This window comes from Arachis ipaensis, chromosome B5 (genome assembly GCF_059453495.1).
Source record: "Arachis ipaensis isolate K30076 ecotype BB chromosome B5, ASM5945349v1, whole genome shotgun sequence".
Classification (NCBI taxonomy): domain Eukaryota; kingdom Viridiplantae; phylum Streptophyta; class Magnoliopsida; order Fabales; family Fabaceae; genus Arachis; species Arachis ipaensis.
This window is the reverse complement of record NC_142440.1, coordinates 73,992,795-74,009,642: the sequence shown is the minus strand read 5'-3', so window position 1 is coordinate 74,009,642 and position 16,848 is coordinate 73,992,795. Positions and strand designations below refer to the sequence as shown.

At 37.0% G+C, this 16,848-nt stretch overlaps 1 non-coding gene and 1 pseudogene across 1 annotated transcript; one reads left to right on the top strand and one right to left on the bottom strand.

The window, feature by feature from the left end:
• The window catches only part of LOC107640582 (protein FAR1-RELATED SEQUENCE 5-like), a 28,825-nt pseudogene extending 18,028 nt beyond the window's left edge, over positions 1-10,797 (top strand).
• A 5,697-nt stretch (positions 10,798-16,494) lies between these two features.
• On the bottom strand, positions 16,495-16,602 carry LOC148564638 (small nucleolar RNA R71). Its single transcript, XR_015884990.1, has one exon. It is a non-coding gene; the product is annotated as a small nucleolar RNA R71 (small nucleolar RNA).
• Between the last annotated feature and the right edge of the window lie 246 nt (positions 16,603-16,848).

Here is a 16,848-nt window from a genome sequence, read left to right as displayed (position 1 = left end):
TCTTCTTTCTCTCTCTCTCTCTCTCCCATCCCTCCTCTCTCTCTCTCCTCTCCCTTCTCTCTCTCTCTCTCTCTCTCTCCTTTTTTTCTTTTCTCTCTTTCTCTCTCACGCTCCTCTCTCTCCCCCTTCCTTCTTTCTCTCTCTCCCTTCTCCTCTCTCTCCCTCTTCTCTTTCCCCATCTCTCTTTATCTCTCCTCTTTTCTTTTTCTCTCTTCATCTCTTCTTTTTTTCACTCTCTCCTCCTCTATCTCCTCCTTCTCTCTCTCTCTCTCTCTTTTTGCCTCTTCACTCTAAGCGAGAGAAAGGAAGATGAGAGAGAGAGGAAAGAAAGAGATGATGAGATAGAGGAAGGAAGAGAGGAAAAGGAGAGAGAGAGGGGAGAGAAGGACAAGAGGAAAGAGAGAACAGAGAGTGTATTTGTGTTTATGACAGACGTGGCGGTGGTATATGTGACAAAGGTTTTGAGAATAAAGGGGCTTATAGTAGAAGCAAAGACTTTGGGAGAAAAGGAGAGAGATAGAAAGGGGAGAGATGAGGAGAAAAAAGAGAGAGAGGAAGAGAGATGAGGGGGAGAGAAAGAGAGAAAGACAAATAGAGAGAAGAAAAATGAGAAAGAGAGAGGAAGGAAGAGGGGAAGGAGAGAGAGCATGTGGAGAGAAAAGGAGAGAAAAGGAGAGAGAGAGGAAGAAGGGAAGGAGAGAGAGAGAGAGAGCATAGGGAAAGAGAGGGAGAGAATGATAGAGAGAAATAAAGAGGAATGGGAGAAAGAAGGGAAAGAGAGAGAGAAAAAAGGGAGAGATGGGAGAGAGAGAGAGGAAGACAAAGAGAGGAGAGAGAGAGAGAGGAGGGAGAGAGAGGGAGAGAAGAAAGAGGGAGAGAAGAGAGAGAGGAATAGGGGAATGAGAGAGAAGCGGAGAGGGAAAATGGAGAGAAGGAGAGAGAGAGAGAGAGAGAGAGAGAGAGAAGGATAGAGAGAAAAGGGAGAGAGAGAAAGAGAGGGGAGCAGGAGAGAGAGGATGAGGGGAAGGAGAGAGAGAGCATGTGGAGAGAGAGGGAGAGAAGGATAGAGAGAGAAGGGAGAGAGAAATAAAGTGAAGGGGGAGAAAGAAGGGAAGGAGAGAGAAAAAAGGGAGAGAGAGAGAGGAGGGGAGAGAGAAGGAGAAAGAGAGAGAGAGAGAGGAAGGAGAGAGAGGGAGAGAAGAGAGAGAGGAATAGGGGAATGAGAGAGAAAAGCGAAGAAGGAAAAGGGAGAGAGAGAGAGAGAAGGAGAGAGAGAGAGAGAGAGAGAGAGAGAGAGAGAGAAGGGAGAGAGAGGAGGAGGAGAAGGAGATAGGAGAGAGGGAGAGAAGGAGAGAGAGAGAGAGAGAGAGGGGGGGGGGAGAGAGAGAGGGGAGAGAGAGAGGGAGGGAGACATAATGTAAAAACTATTTTTTTTATATATTAAAACTAGTTTTACCTTATGAACAGTTTAAACTGGTTTTTTTAATTAAAACTGGTTTTATTTTTATGAACTGGTTTAAACTGGTGCACTGTATTGTAAACTGGTTTAAAACCAGTTTCTTATGTGACAAAACAGTTTGGTTCAGTTTCTAAACCATTTAAAATGGTTTAGTGCAGTTTCAGTTCAGTTTATGGAAAAACTGAACCATGCACACCCCTAGTTGTTACATGTGTTAGGTGAGAGCTTAGACTAATCAAAGATACAAATTTCAAGCTCACTTGACCATATGCATCCTTACCTTTACCCTAGCCCCATTACAACCTATGAATAAGTCCTCATGATGGATGTATGCATGCATTGAATAATTGTTGATTGTTAGAAGAAAAATAAATATTGGAAAGCATGATTAGAGGAGAATTGAGTGAATCGACCCTATACACTTGAGCGATTGGAGCGGATACACTTCCGGTGAGGGTTCGATGCTCAATTCCTTGTTTCTGGCTTTCATGAGCTTTCTTCTTGCAAGTCTATTTGAACTTCATTTTGATATTTGAATTGGTAGAGTTTGTGAGTCGTCATATGACCTTTGCCCTACTTGCTTATATATGTTCTTGGAGATTGATTTACTTTTAACCAAGTAGGTAGAATCATTTTGCATTTAGTTACATTCATATAGATAGGTGCATATAGTTTATTCGCATAGAATAAATGTTCATACCCCTGTTCTTTTCCTTCTTTATTTTTAGCATGAGGACATGCTTGGTTTAAGTGTGGGGAGATTTGATAAACCCCAATTTTTTGGTTTATCTTGTGCTCAATTTGGGGGATTTTATCACCTTTTCCCACATTTATTTAATGAAATAGCATGGTTTTGTAATTATCCCTAGATTTGTGTTTAAGTGTGAAAACATATTTTTTAGGCCTTAAAATAGCTAAATTTAACCCACTTTAATTCCATTCGATGCCTTGATATATTTGTTGAGTGATTTCAGGTTCATAAGGCAAGTATTGGATGGAAGAAGTGAGGAGAAAAGCATGCAAAGTGGGAGAACTCATGAAGAAATGAAGGAACCGCAAAGCTGTCAAGCCTGACCTCTTCGCACTCAATCGACCATAACTTGAGCTACAGAGGTCCAAATGAGGCAGTTCTAGTTGCGTTGGAAAGCTAAAATCTGGGACTTCAAAATGATATAAAATTTGTCATAGTTTCCTGATGTCTAGAGACGCGCATGTGCACTGTATGCGTGCGCACCGATGGAGCAGCGTGGGTCCACTTTTGGCAACTCGTTGGGGGCGATTTCTAGCTCATTTTGGGTCCAATCCAACTCATTTATGATGCTATTGAACCCAAGTATTGAAGGGGGAATAAAGAACCAAGTAGTCATAGTTTATTTTTCATCATGTTTTAGGGTAGAATTCTAGAGAGAGAGGCTCTTTCCTCTTTCTAGATTTAGAATAGAAATTAGGGTAAAGTTAGGTTAATCACTCTCAAATTTCTCTTTCAATTCTTGTTTTGATTTTAATTCTCATTATATTTTAGTGTTCTATTGTCTTTGATCTTCTAGTTTTACTTGTTAATTTCTTATTTTGCTCTCTTATGTTGATGAACAAATGTTGGATCTTGATTTCTTTTAATGCAATTTTATGTTTCCATGTCTCTTTTATGTTGATCTTGATTGTTATTATTGATTTCTTGCTTATGTTAGTTGTGGGTTTCTTTTAATTCTTGCATTTTATGATGTTTATTTTTATTGCACACTAGGTGTTTGATAGAATATTTTCTTTAGTTTTTGAGTAGTTTTCTTGACTCTTGGCCTAGGCTAAGGGAATTGAGTGACCTTGAGTCATTGGGTCTCAATGATTTGGTGATTTGAGAACCCTTGGTGATCAATTTGATACCCATTGACACTAACCCACTACTAATCTAATTAGTAGATAGGTTGGGACTTATGGGTTGATGTGATCAAAGCCATTTGACGTACTTCAAGTCTAGGAGTAGATATTATGTACTTAAGGCTTTTGGAAGTAGACTTAATGAGCTTGGTCCCTCATAATTATCAATGTATGGTTTGTTGACAAGGATAGCGATCTCAATTACCTATGTCTAGCCAAGAGTACTTTTCCTTTATTTCATTAGTTTTTGTCATTTTACTTTCTTGTCATTTAATTTTTCTTGCCATATACTTTTCTTGCAAAAATATAAAATCAAACCCCTTGCATCCTCAAAGCCAATAATTGAGCATTTCATTGCAATTCCTTGTGAGACGACCCGGAGTTCAAATACTTCGGTTAATTTTCATTTGGGGTTTGTGCTTGTGACAACTCAAATTTTTGATGTGAGAATTGTTTGTTGGTTTGGAGCTATGCTTACAACGAAGTTCTTATTTCTATGAGAGAAATTCTAGACCGACACGACAAAATCTCACTATCAAAATGGCGCCGTTGCCGGGGAGTTGCAATGGTGTTATGTTATTGGCTATTGTGAATATTGTGAATATGTTTGCCTTTTGCTTATTTGTTAGTTTTTGTTAGCTTTAGGACTTTGTTGCTTATTTTTGTTAGCTTTTGCTTTTATTTGTTACTATGAATTCTCACCCCTTTGGCTATGAGTTTGGCTCAAATTATGTTGTAGGGAGTGGGAACTATAATGACAATATGCATCAAGAATGGAGGGAACCTCAAAGGATTGATCACCCTTCTTGGCAATAACCTCCTCCGGTCTCTTATAGGTATAATTCCCCTCCAAATGCATATCAATCTAATGGATGTGGTGACCCCTTATTGTGATTGTCAACAACCACCGACACAACAAAATCTCACTATCACGCGTCATTTTCCCTCCAGGCCATCCACGCGTGCGCGTCCCTCACGCGCACGCGTCGATTGAATTTTTGGCAATGTGCATATGAAACAGAGAGTTGTGCGTACGCGAGACTGCTCTCGCGCCAATAGCACAATTCAGGTCACGCGTACGCGTCACGCACGCGTACGCGTCACTCGAAAATATCACAACCCACGCGAACGCGTGTTCCATGCGTCCGTGTCGCCTGCGCCGCACAGTTTATCCAGATCAGCGCCAGAATTCCTATATTTTCTTCCCTAATCCTAATTCTTCTCCCTCCTTCTTATTTCTTTCTTCTTCCTTCTTTCTTCTTTATTCTCTCTTACTTTCTACTATTTTCTCCCTCCTTCTTCATCTTCTTCATCAAGATTCTTTTCTTCTTTCCCTTTTTACTTTTCCATTATTACTTTTATTTATGTTTTCTTCTTTTTCCTTTTAATTTCATTATCTATGTTTCCTTTTTCTTTCTTTTTCTTTTTATATCCTTTTAATTGGTGTTAGAAATTTATTTGGGTGATTATTTTCTTCTAATTGCTTGTGGATTATTAAGGAGTTGTTTGACAATTATCGAAAATTATTTTAGGGTTGCTTGCATGTTCAAATTCAAAACTTTCAATAACATATCTACCATGCATGCTACGTGTTTGTGAAAAAGCCCGTATGATATTATGCATTTTTAAATTATTCTATTCTTCTACTCTAATGCCTGTTTTTCACAAAACCCCTTTTTATATATTATTAATTGAATATAATTGTCAATACAAACAGATTGTTAGTTTGAAACACTTGATAATCAAATTGGGCAATTAATGCTTGATCTATTCTACTCATGCCTTTGCCAGCATGCCAATAAATATCTTGCATTTACTTGCCATAACATGCACTTGTTCTATTTCCATTGATGAACTTATCACATGTAGTCGTGACCATGTGTTAACGACATCCTTCTTTACCGTGCATTGATTATCACTTGTACCATCCTCTTCCTTGCTCTAACCCTTAGCTTTAAATGTTACTTACTTTTTCCCTTTTCAGGATGGCCACCAAGAAGGGTAAAAAGAAAGCTACTCCCAAACCACTAGCAAGGAAAGGAAAAAAAAGAGCGCTAGCTGCGGAACCTTCTTCAACAGCAGTAAAGCCATCAACAAAGCGAGTCAAGAGGATCATCAAGATTGATGAAAAAGAGAAAGCCTTTCCAGCAAAAGACACTGCGCGGTTCACTAACCGCTACTGTGAGCAGATGTTTCCCATCCTGGCTGAGCAAAACTATGACAATGAACACCTTCTCATCCTCCCGACCCACATTGTTGAATTTGTTGAGCCCTATTGAGCAAAGACAATGGGGATTCTTACAAAGACAGCCACGGCAGGTTAATCTTTCATGGGTAGTCGAATTCTACTCCAATTTTTACATGCCAACCATGCAGTCTGTCTATGTCCGTCAGAAGCAAGTCCCCATAACTGAAGAAGCCATTCAACGAGCTTTAGATCTTTCCCCTGCTCCAGAAGGATTGGACGCATACCAAAAATCCTCTTTCAAGCGCCAGACATACCAATTTGACTGGGACACCGTTCTCAGAGTTATAGCACAACCTGGCAGCAGATGGATCTATGGATACCATCGATCCCGACCTAAGGGCATATTGGCTTCAGCACTCACCGTGGAGGCTTGAGTATGGGCACTGATTATGTCCCATTACGTCTTTCTGAGCACTCATGAGTCCTCCTTCACTGCAGATATGGCTGTTCTACTCTGGTGTATCCTTACAGACCAGCCTCTCAACTTACCAAGACACATCCGGAATGCTATGGGACATATACAAATTGCGGGTAACCTACCTTTTTCTGCCTTGGTTTCAGATCTAGTCTCAGCAGCCAGAGTTTTCTACAGAGTTGGGGATACCAAGGCCATGATTCCACGGGATGATCAGTACGTCCCTAACGGGAAGTACATCAGACCTCCAGCAGCAACTATCAACCGGAGCACAGAACCAGCGAAAGATGTCCCTCCTCTTTCCATATCACAAGAACCTTCAACAAATCAGCTACTCCTACAGATAATTCAGAGGTTAGACCAACTTGACCGGCAGGGAAAGCAAAGAGAGCGCCGTAACAAGTGCCGATTCACATACCTCAAGGAGCTGCTTGTTGGTAACCACCCACCTAAAGAAGATCCAGACACCCCGGACTCCACTTTATTTACCAGCACACGGAGCCATGACGGTCCCGATTGTAGAAATGCTACTACCAGCCCCCCTCTATTCCTGACTGATGGCACCGAGGACGGTGCCAAGCTTTAAGTGTGGGGAGGTCGGTCAGTACCTGACTTTCGGAGGTAATTTCTCTTTCTTAACACCAATAAATTAGTTATTTTTCTTTTGTTAGGATATGATAGATCGCATAGTAATAGGTATTTGCATGCATGTTCTATTTGGTTAAAAAATAATATGTTTCTTTTCAAGACTCTATTTTAAAATTTCACTAATTTAAATCAAAATTTTTGTGTTAAAACCTGTTTGAAGATTGTAAATTGGAACATGGTTTAAAGCTAGAACACACAACCTGTGAGACTTGAGCTTAATTACATGGTTACATTATTTAACCATAATATATTATTCTTGTGTGTTTTCTTCTCTATGATTGTAATCTATATTTTGTTCCAACCTATTTGTCCAATATTTAATGTGTTATATGCATGCATATGAATGAGGCCATTATGTTATTAGCTCACTTATCCCAAATAGCCTACCCTTTTATGTCACCCTTGTTAGCCACTTTGAGCCTTTCTATCCCATTTGTTCTATATTTTACCACATCACTAGCTTTAAGCGGAAAAACAAATTAAATACCCCAAATTGAATCTTTGGTTAGCTTAAGATAGAGATTGTGTGTCAATTAAGTGTGGAAAAATTGTGGGAACACGAGTTAATAGGGAATGTGTCATGATAAAATATTGGGAATTTGGGTACCTACTCATGTGAAACCAGAAAAATTAAAAATCCACGTGCATTGATAAGTTATGTTTAATTTTCCCTATTCCAAAAAATAAAAAATAAAAAATATTCAATTAAATAAATAAATAAATAAATAAATAAATAAATAAATAAATAAATAAATAAATAAATAAATAAGGGGACAAAATTACCCCAATGTTAAGTTAATGAAAAAATCAATGCATATGTGATAAATACAAATTAAAAGAAGGGTTGATGCATGAGTATGAAATGCAAAAGTGGGAACTTTGGGTAGCTAGGCATGAATTTAAAAGTATATAGAGTATGTATAGGTGAAAGCTTAGGTTGATCAAGGATTCAATTTATAGCTCACTTAGCCATATATATACCCTCACCCTTACCTTGGCCCCATTACAACCTTGAAAAGACCTCATGATGTTTGCGTTGGTACATTAAATACTTGTTGATTGGTTAGGTGAAGAACAAAATTTAGAAAGCATGACTAGGGAAGAGTAGAGTGATTACCCTATACACTTGAGTGATTAGAGTGCACATATACTATCAGTGAGGGTTCAATGCTTGATTCTATGTTCCCTGCTTTCATGAGCTGTCTTCTTACAAGTTTACTTGTTTTTACTGTATGATTTTAATTAGTGATATTTGATTTATATTTGTCTTGAAGAACTTATTTACTTTTAAACCAAGTAGGCAAAATCATTTTAGCATATAGTTACATTCATAGGTTGCATTGCATTGCATGAGTCTTACTTTCCCTTATTTAGTCTTTTAATCTCCTTGAGCTAAGCATGAGGACATGCTAATGTTTAAGTGTGGGGAGGTTGATAAACCACTATTTTATGGTTTATCTTGTGTTTAATTGAGTGGTTTCATCAAGTCTTTACCTACTTATTCATATGATTTGCATGATTTTACAATCCCTTCCTAGTTTTGTTCTATGGTTGAAAACTTGCTTCCTAGAGATCTTTAATTAGTACGTTTTAATTCTCCTTTATACCATTCGATACCGTGATCCATGTGTTAAGTGTTTCAGGCTTTATAGGGCAGGAATGGCTTAGAGAATGGAGATGAAGCTTGCAAAAATGGAAGAAACACAAGAAACCAAGGAGATAACCAGCGAGCACCAACACACACACATGGCTCACGCGAGCGCGCGGAATGGAGAAATTTGCAGCGACGCGTGCGCGTGCCTGACACGTACGCGTGGAATAGAGTTCTGCAAGATGATGCGTGCGCGTGCCTGACGCGTACGCGTGACAAGGAAATTCGCCAAATGACGCGCATGCGTGACTGACGCGATCTGCAGAAATAACAGAAAACACTGGGGGCGATTTCTGGGCTATTTTGACCCAGTTTTTGGCCCAGAAAACACAGATTAGAGGCTATAAAGTGGGGGAATCGATCCATTCATTGAGACAACTTTCATTCACATATAATTTTAGGTTTTAGATGTAGTTCTCTAGAGAGAGAGGCTCTCTCCTCTCTCTTAGGATTTAGGATTAGGATTTCTTCCTTTTCTCAATTCCAGGTTCAATGTTCCTTTAATTTAATTTCTCTTCTACTTTTATTTCTTCTATTACTTTAGTTTGTTTATTTTCTCAAATATTGATTTATGAACTTCATGTTAAAATTGATTTTCTTAATTAATAAAAATTGAGGTATTTCAGAATTATGATTGCTTTTCTTCTATTTATGTTATTGATGCTTCCAATTTAATTTAGATTTTCCCCCTTTGCTTTGGTTGAGTGATTGGTGACACTTGAGTTATCAAACTCAGCGGTTGATTGAAAATTGGAATTTGTTGATTGATTTGGATCCCTCTAAAGCTAGTCTTTTCATAGGAGTTGACTAGGACTTGAGGAATCAAATTAATTAGTCCACTTGACTTTCCTTTATTTAGTAAGGGTTAACTAAGTGGGAGCAATATATAATTCTCATCACACCTGATAAGGATAACTAGGATGGGATTTCCAGTTCTTATACCTTGCAATGGTTTTCATGATAATTTACTTTAATTATTGCCAGTTTATTTTCCTGTTCCCTATTTCAAAAACCCAAAAATATACCTTTTTTCATAACCAATAATAAATCATAATTCCCTGCAATTCCTTGAGAGACGGCCCAAGGTTTGAATACTTCGGTTATAAATTTTACTGGGTTTCTATTGGTTTAGAAACTATACTTAGAACGGGAATTTATTTGTGAATTTCTTTACTAGCAAGAATCTAATCGTCAGAGACCTTGCCATGCGAGATGCAATCAAGAATGTTCTTCCTAATGTGACCTATCGGTTATGCGGATGGCATCTTCAGAGAAATGCTTGTGAAAATATAAAGAATCCTAATTTCCTACGCGATTTTAAGGGTCTTATATACGACAACAACGACCACAGAGACTTTGATCGGAGATGGGCAGCCATTTTGGATAAGCACAACCTTGTTGGGAGTACCTGGTTGGAAAAGACGTACAAAACTCGTGCGATGTGGTCCTATTGTTTCCTGCGGGATAATTTTTTCGGTTACATAAGGATGACGTCACAATGTGAAGGTATAAATTCTCTCATCAGATTTTATGTTAATCGCAAGAACACCCTCATTGACTTCATGCATAACTTGGATAAGGCCTTAAAGGAGTATAGAAATAATGAATTAATAGTTGACTTTAAGTCTCAGTGCTCTGAGCCAGTGATGATTACCTCGTTGGAGATATATGAAAGATCTGCATCATGTTATTTTAATCGAAACATTTTTAAGGAAATTTGTAATGAGATTCAGAGGGCAGGGGCTTTGAATATCAAGGTACTAAGCACAACCTTGGACAAGGTAGAGTTAAGTGTGACTCCTCTCGGAGACCAGGCCAAAGATCGACAGGTGGAAGTCGATAGAAGTAAGAATCTGTTCCCGTGCTCGTGCAAGCTGTTGAAATCACGTGGTATTCCTTGTAGTCCCGTTTTCTGTGCCATGAAGTTCGAAAATATCCTTGAGTTTCCAGATTCGTTGATCTACAAAAGGTGGACAAAGAATGCAAAGAACGAATTTATTAGCACAGAAATGCCTGTGAATGATGACGTCGAAAGGGTCTTAAAGTTTTGAGTTGATGCATTGGCATCGAATTGCAACAAGCTGTGTGATATTGCTTGCAAGGACCTTGCAGACTTTGACGAAGTCCAGTCTGAACTTGTGAAGTTAGTTATCCGCTTGCAGTCACGCAAACAAGGCAAGTCAACTCCTAATGTTAACGCGGAAGGCATCAACGATCCCTTTGTTGTCAAAAGCAAAGGAGCCCCTTCCAAGAGGTCTTCTTGGAGGAAGAAGAGAGCATGCTCTAATTGCCACAAGTACGGTCATTACTATAAGCTCTGTCTAGATCTGATGCAACATAGTGTGCAAGGTAACCCTTGCAAGCGATCAGATGGCAATGCATTAGCCAAGGACTCAGGTTTTAATTCAGAAAGGTTTGCTAATTCTTCGAGGTCATTTTCAGTTAAGTTCGAAGACCATTCATGACCTAAGACCAAGGTACGATTTATTTACACTAACTAAGCTGATGCTGGGGAAATCTTCTTCGGTGGGTGTCCCTTTCAAAAGCATGAAACTATGTGAATGTATTTCTCTGTTTGCACAGCCTTTTAAAAAGGGTTCATCAAGGAAATTTATGGCGACGGCTATGAGGAACCGGACGGGTAACGACAACACGTTTGATGAGATAATTTTTGTGAATCTAAACCTGTAATTTTCGTCACATGAACTGGGTAAATTAATGAAGATCTCCTTCTTCTTGTTTTAAATATATATATATATATATATATATATATATATATATATATATATATATATATATATATATAAAACAGTGGAGCCTCCATGAAAGTAGTGAATCCATTGACATCGTATCCATGAATGGATTTTTCAATAAAAACTTCTACTCCTTAAAACAGGTGCGTTGCGTTAAACTCCTTTTAACCACTTTGTGATGAATGACCATTATGCTTTTATGCATGATTATGGTTTGTGTTTCGCGATAATCATGTCATCACCAGGTGAAGGACTCACAGCAGGACAAAGGACATTCATTCACAAACTATGAATGCGATAATGATGTCATGGATGAAAAATGTGACATACCACATGTGCCGAACGATGTCCGAGATCCGTTACCGACGGAAATGCCGTGTGGAAACAAACAAGGATCGTACATGGCATTGTTCGCGTTGATGCATAAGATACGTTGACCAATTGGAAGATTTAGTCTTCAGAATTTAGTGCATTGCAAATTTTTGGTTTTATAAGCATGATTTATTCTGATTAACTGTCGCAATGTATTTGCCATTGGTCGGTATTGAGGAGTTTTAATTTGTAGTAATTTAAGGTAACTGTGAATGGAGCCTGGTGTACCAGACAACAGTGTATTATGTCTATTAGGATGATAATTATGTTCAATTCAATAATATGTGTTTTGCTTACATTGCTCTAGTTTAGTTGCAGTTAATTGTGGTTGTATTTGGGTTAAGGAGTTCGTACCATTGTGATTATGGAATACAGTGGATCAATTAGAATTGTGTTAATGGTGTTTTTTTTAATGCTACTAAGTGCAGTTGATTTACCAACCAAATGATTAGATTGAAGGGTTAACTTGGTAGTCTCCAGGGTTGAATGTTGTTCGTTGATGGTTATCTGGTACTCCGAACAGTGTAAATCTCTTTTGTTAGTTTGAGGGTGTAAATCTCACTTGTTATTTTGACTTTCCAATCGTGATCCCAAATTTTTTTGATCAAATTCTAGCAATTATTTTTTGTTTCGTGTATCATTATTTTAGCTGATATGTTCTGTGTCATAAATCTGTTATATATAGGCAAAAATATAAATACATTTATATTTGATCATATCATAGTTTCGAGAATTAAGAAGAAATCCAGTTTGAAGATGTTGATCCTAGATACTGATGGAATTTTTTCTACATATATAGTAAAACTAGTTACAATTTATGTGAAGCCAATAGGTCAGCTGAAACTCAAGGGACATTTTATTTAACATTAGCCAATCTTTGTCTCTTTTCAGCTATTTGACTACAGCATGACTTTGAGTCATGCAGCACTGGTGATGAGCGGATAATTTATACGCTTTTTGGCAGTGTTTTTACATAGTTTTTAGTATGATTTAGTTAGTTTTTAATATATTTTTATTAGTTTTTAAATAAAAATCACATTTCTGGACTTTACCATAAGTTTGTGTATTTTTCTATGATTTCAGGTAATTTCTGGCTGAAATTGAGGGACTTCAGCAAAAATCAGATTCAGAGGCTGAAGAAGGACTACAGATGCTGTTAGATTCTGACCTCCCTGCACTCAAAGTGGATTTTCTGGAGCTACAGAAGTCCAAATGGCTCGCTCTCAATTGCGTTAGAAAGTAGATATCCAGGGCTTTCCAGCAATATATAATAGTCCATATTTTTCCCGAGTTTAGACGATACAAACTGGCATTCAACGCCAGCTTCCTGTCCTATTCTAGAGTTAAACGCCAAAAACAGGTTGCAAAGCAGAGTTAAACACCAGAAACAGGTTACAAACTGGCGTTTAACTCCAAGGAAGACCTCTACACGTAAAAGCTTCAACGCTCAGCCCAAACACACACCAAGTGGGCCCGGAAGTGGATTTTTGCATCAATTACTTAACCCTAGTAACTAGTTTAGTATAAATAGGAGTTTTTACTATTGTATTTAGATCGGAGGATCTTTTGATCATGTTTTGATGATTGAACCCTCTTTGGGAGGCTGGCCATTCGGCCATGCCTGGACCATTATCACTTACGTATTTTCTACGGTAGAGTTTCTACACACCATAGATTAAGGTGTGGAGCTCTGCTGTTCCTCATGAATTAATGCAAAGTACTATTGTTTTTCTATTCAATTCGAGCCTATTTCTTCTCTAAGATATTCATTCGCACACAAGAACATGATGAATGTGATGATTATGTGACGCTCATCATCATTCTCACTTATGAACGCATGCCTGACAAACACTTCCGTTCTACATGCAAACAAGCTTGAATGCATATCTCTTAGCCTCCTGATCTACGATTAGAGTCTTCGTGGTATAGGCTAGAATTATTGGCGGCCATTCTTGAGATCCAGAAAGTCTAAACCTTGTCTGTGGCATTCCGAGTAGGATCTGGGAAGGGATGGCTGTGGCGAGCTTCAAACTCGTGAGTGCTGGGCGTAGTGACAGACGCAAAAGGATTACTGAATCCTATTCCAATATGATCGAGAACCGACAGATGATTAGCCGTGCGGTGACAGCGCATTTTGGACCATTTTCACTGAGAGGACGGGAAGTAGCCATTGACAACGGTGATGCCCTACGTAAAGCTTGCCATGGAAAGGAGTAGGAGTGATTGGATGAAGACAGCAGGAAAGCAGAGGTTCAGGAGGAACAAAAGCATCTCTATACGCTTATCTGAAATTCTCACCAATGAATTACATAAGTATCTCTATCCTATTTTATATTTTAATTATCAATTCTCCATAACCATTTGAATTCGCCTGACTGAGATTTACAAGGTGACCATAGCTTGCTTCAAGCTGACAATCTCCGTGGGATCGACCCTTACTCACGTAAGGTTTATTACTTGGATGACCCAGTGCACTTGCTGGTTAGTTGTGCGAAGTTGTGACAAAGAATTAAGATTATGAACGTGTGTATTAAGTCTTTAGCGCCGTTACCAAGGAATGAACATTCACGATTTCGTACACCAAGTGGCATCCGCAACATTGGAGTTTCGTTTACCTGATATTAAAAATTAAAAAACAATCACTGTAACATAAGTATATTGTAAAGACAGTTCATCTTGTTGCTCAGATTAGGTAATTTTATTTTAATTTTAAGCTTTTTGTTTTTATTATTTTTATTTTCGAAAAATTTTCAAAAAAAAATTAATTATTCTATGTTCTTCAGAATTTTTAAGAATGAATTCTAGAGTTTCATGAGATATGTTGAAGCCTGGCTGGCTGTACAGCCATATCTAAATTCTTTTGGACTGAGGCTTCTTCTTCACATGCTTGAACTATGTATGCTGAAGCTTGGCTGGCCATTGGCCATGTCTAGTGTTTTGGACCGGAGCTTTCACTGAAAGCTTGGCTGGCTAGTAAGCCATGTCTAATTTCTGGACCGAAGCTTTAGACTAACATTGTATGATTCCTGGAATTCTCATTAAAAATTTTGAAATCCTTATTTTTCTTCTCCAATTAATTTTCGAAAAAAAAATCCAAAAATTTTTTAATAAAACCATAAAAACAAAAAATTTGATGTTTCTTGTTTGAGTCTTGTGTCAATTTTAAGTTAGGTGTCAATTGCATCTTGTTAATTTCATTAAAATTTTCGAAAACCCATGCATGATGTTCTTCATGATCTTTAAGTTGTTCTTGATGATTTGCTTTGTTTGATCTTTGCATTTTTATGTTTTGTGTCTTTTCTTGTTTTTCATATGCATTTTCAATTTGTTAGTGTCTAAAGTTTGAAAATTTCTAAGTTTGGTGTCTTGCATGTTTTTCTTTTCTTAAAAATTTTCAAAAATAAGTTCTTGGTGTTCATCTTGACATTCAAAGTGTTCTTGATGTTCATCTTGACATTCAAAGTGTTCTTGTATGCATTATGTGTTTTGATTCATAATTTTCATGTTTTGTCTTTTTATTGTTTTTCTCTTTCATCATTAAAAATTCAAAACATAAAAAAAATATATCTTTCCCTTTTTCTCTCATAAATTTTCGAAAAATTGAGTTGACTTTTTCAAAACTTTTTAAAATTTAGTTGTTTCTTATGAGTCAAGTCAAATTTTCAATTTTAAAATTCTATGTTTTCAAATTTTTTTCAAAATCAAATCTTTTTCAATTTCCTTTTAATATTTTCAAATTCCTTTTTAAAATTTTTCAAAATCTTTTTCATTTTTCTTTTAATGTTTTCAAAATTTATTTTCAAAATCTTTTTCTTATTTCTATTTCATATTTTCGAAATTAATGCTAACAATTAATGTGATTGATTCAAAAATTTTAAGTTTGTTACTAGCCTAGTAAGAAAGGTTCAATCTTTAAATTTTAAAATCATATCTTTTTATTTCTTGTTAGTCAAGTAATCAACTTTAATTTTCAAAATCAAATCTTTTTAAATTTCTTTTTCAAATCTTTTTCAAAATAAATTTCAATCACATCCTTTTCAAAATCAATTTCAAAATTTTTTCTAACTTCTCACCCTTTCAAATTTGATTTTCAAATCTTTTTTCAATTAACTACTTGACTTTTTGGTTTATTTTTAAAAGTTTACTATTTCAATCATATCTTTTTCAAAACTACCTAACTAATTCTCTCTCTAATTTTCGAAATCACCTTCCTCTTTTTCAAAATTCCTTTTTAATTAACTAATTATTTTAAATTTTAATTTAATTTAACTTCAATTTTCTTTTTAAAATTTTTGAATTCTAACCAAAATTCAAAATAAAAACAAAAATATTTTTCTTTTCTTTTCAATTATTTTCGAAAATTCTTCTTTCTCACCTCCTCCTAATTATTTATTTATCTACTAACACTTCTCTTCTTCTTAAAAATTCGAACCCTCTCCCTCTTTCTATGTTCAAATTTCTTTTCTTCTTCTACTCACATAAAGGAATCTCTATACTGTGACATAGAGGATTCCTTTTCTTTTCTGTTTTCTTCTTTTTCATATGAGCAGGAACAAGGATAAGAACATTCTTGTTGAAGCCGATCCTGAACCTGAAAGGACTCTGAAGAGGAAGCTAAGGGAAGCTAAAGTACAATTCTCTGGAGAAAATCTGACCGAATTTTTCGAAAAAGAAGAAGACATGGCCGAAAATAATAACAATGCAAGGAAGATGCTTGGTGACTTTACTGTACCAAATTCCAATTTACATGGAAGAAGTATCTCAATCCCTGCCATTGGAGCAAACAATTTTGAGCTAAAGCCTCAATTAGTTTCTCTGATGCAATAGAACTGCAAGTTTCATGGACTTCGATCAGAAGATCCTTTTAAGTTCTTAACTGAATTCTTCCAAATCTGTGATACTGTTAAGACCAATGGGGTTGATCTCGAGGTTTACAGGCTTATGCTTTTCCCATTTGCTGTAAGAGACAGAGCTAGAATATGGTTGGACTCTCAACCTAAAGATAGCCTGAACTCTTGGGATAAGCTGGTCACGGCTTTCTTAGCCAAGTTCTTTCCTCCTCAAAAGCTTAGCAAGCTTAGAGTGGATGTTCAAACCTTCAAACAGAAAGAAGGTGAATCTCTCTATGAAGCTTGGGAGAGATATAAGCAACTGACCAAAAAGTGTCCTTCTGACATGCTTTCAGAATGGACCATCCTGGATATATTCTATGATGGTCTGTCTGAATTATCAAAGATGTCATTGGAGCATTCTGCAGGTGGATCCATTCACCTAAAGAAAACGCCTGCAGAAGCTCAGGAACTCATTGACTTGGTTGCAAATAACCAGTTTATGTACACTTCTGAAAGGAATCCTGTGAGTAATGGGACGCCTCAGAGGAAGGGAGTTCTTGAAATTGATACTCTGAATGCCATATTGGCTCAGAAT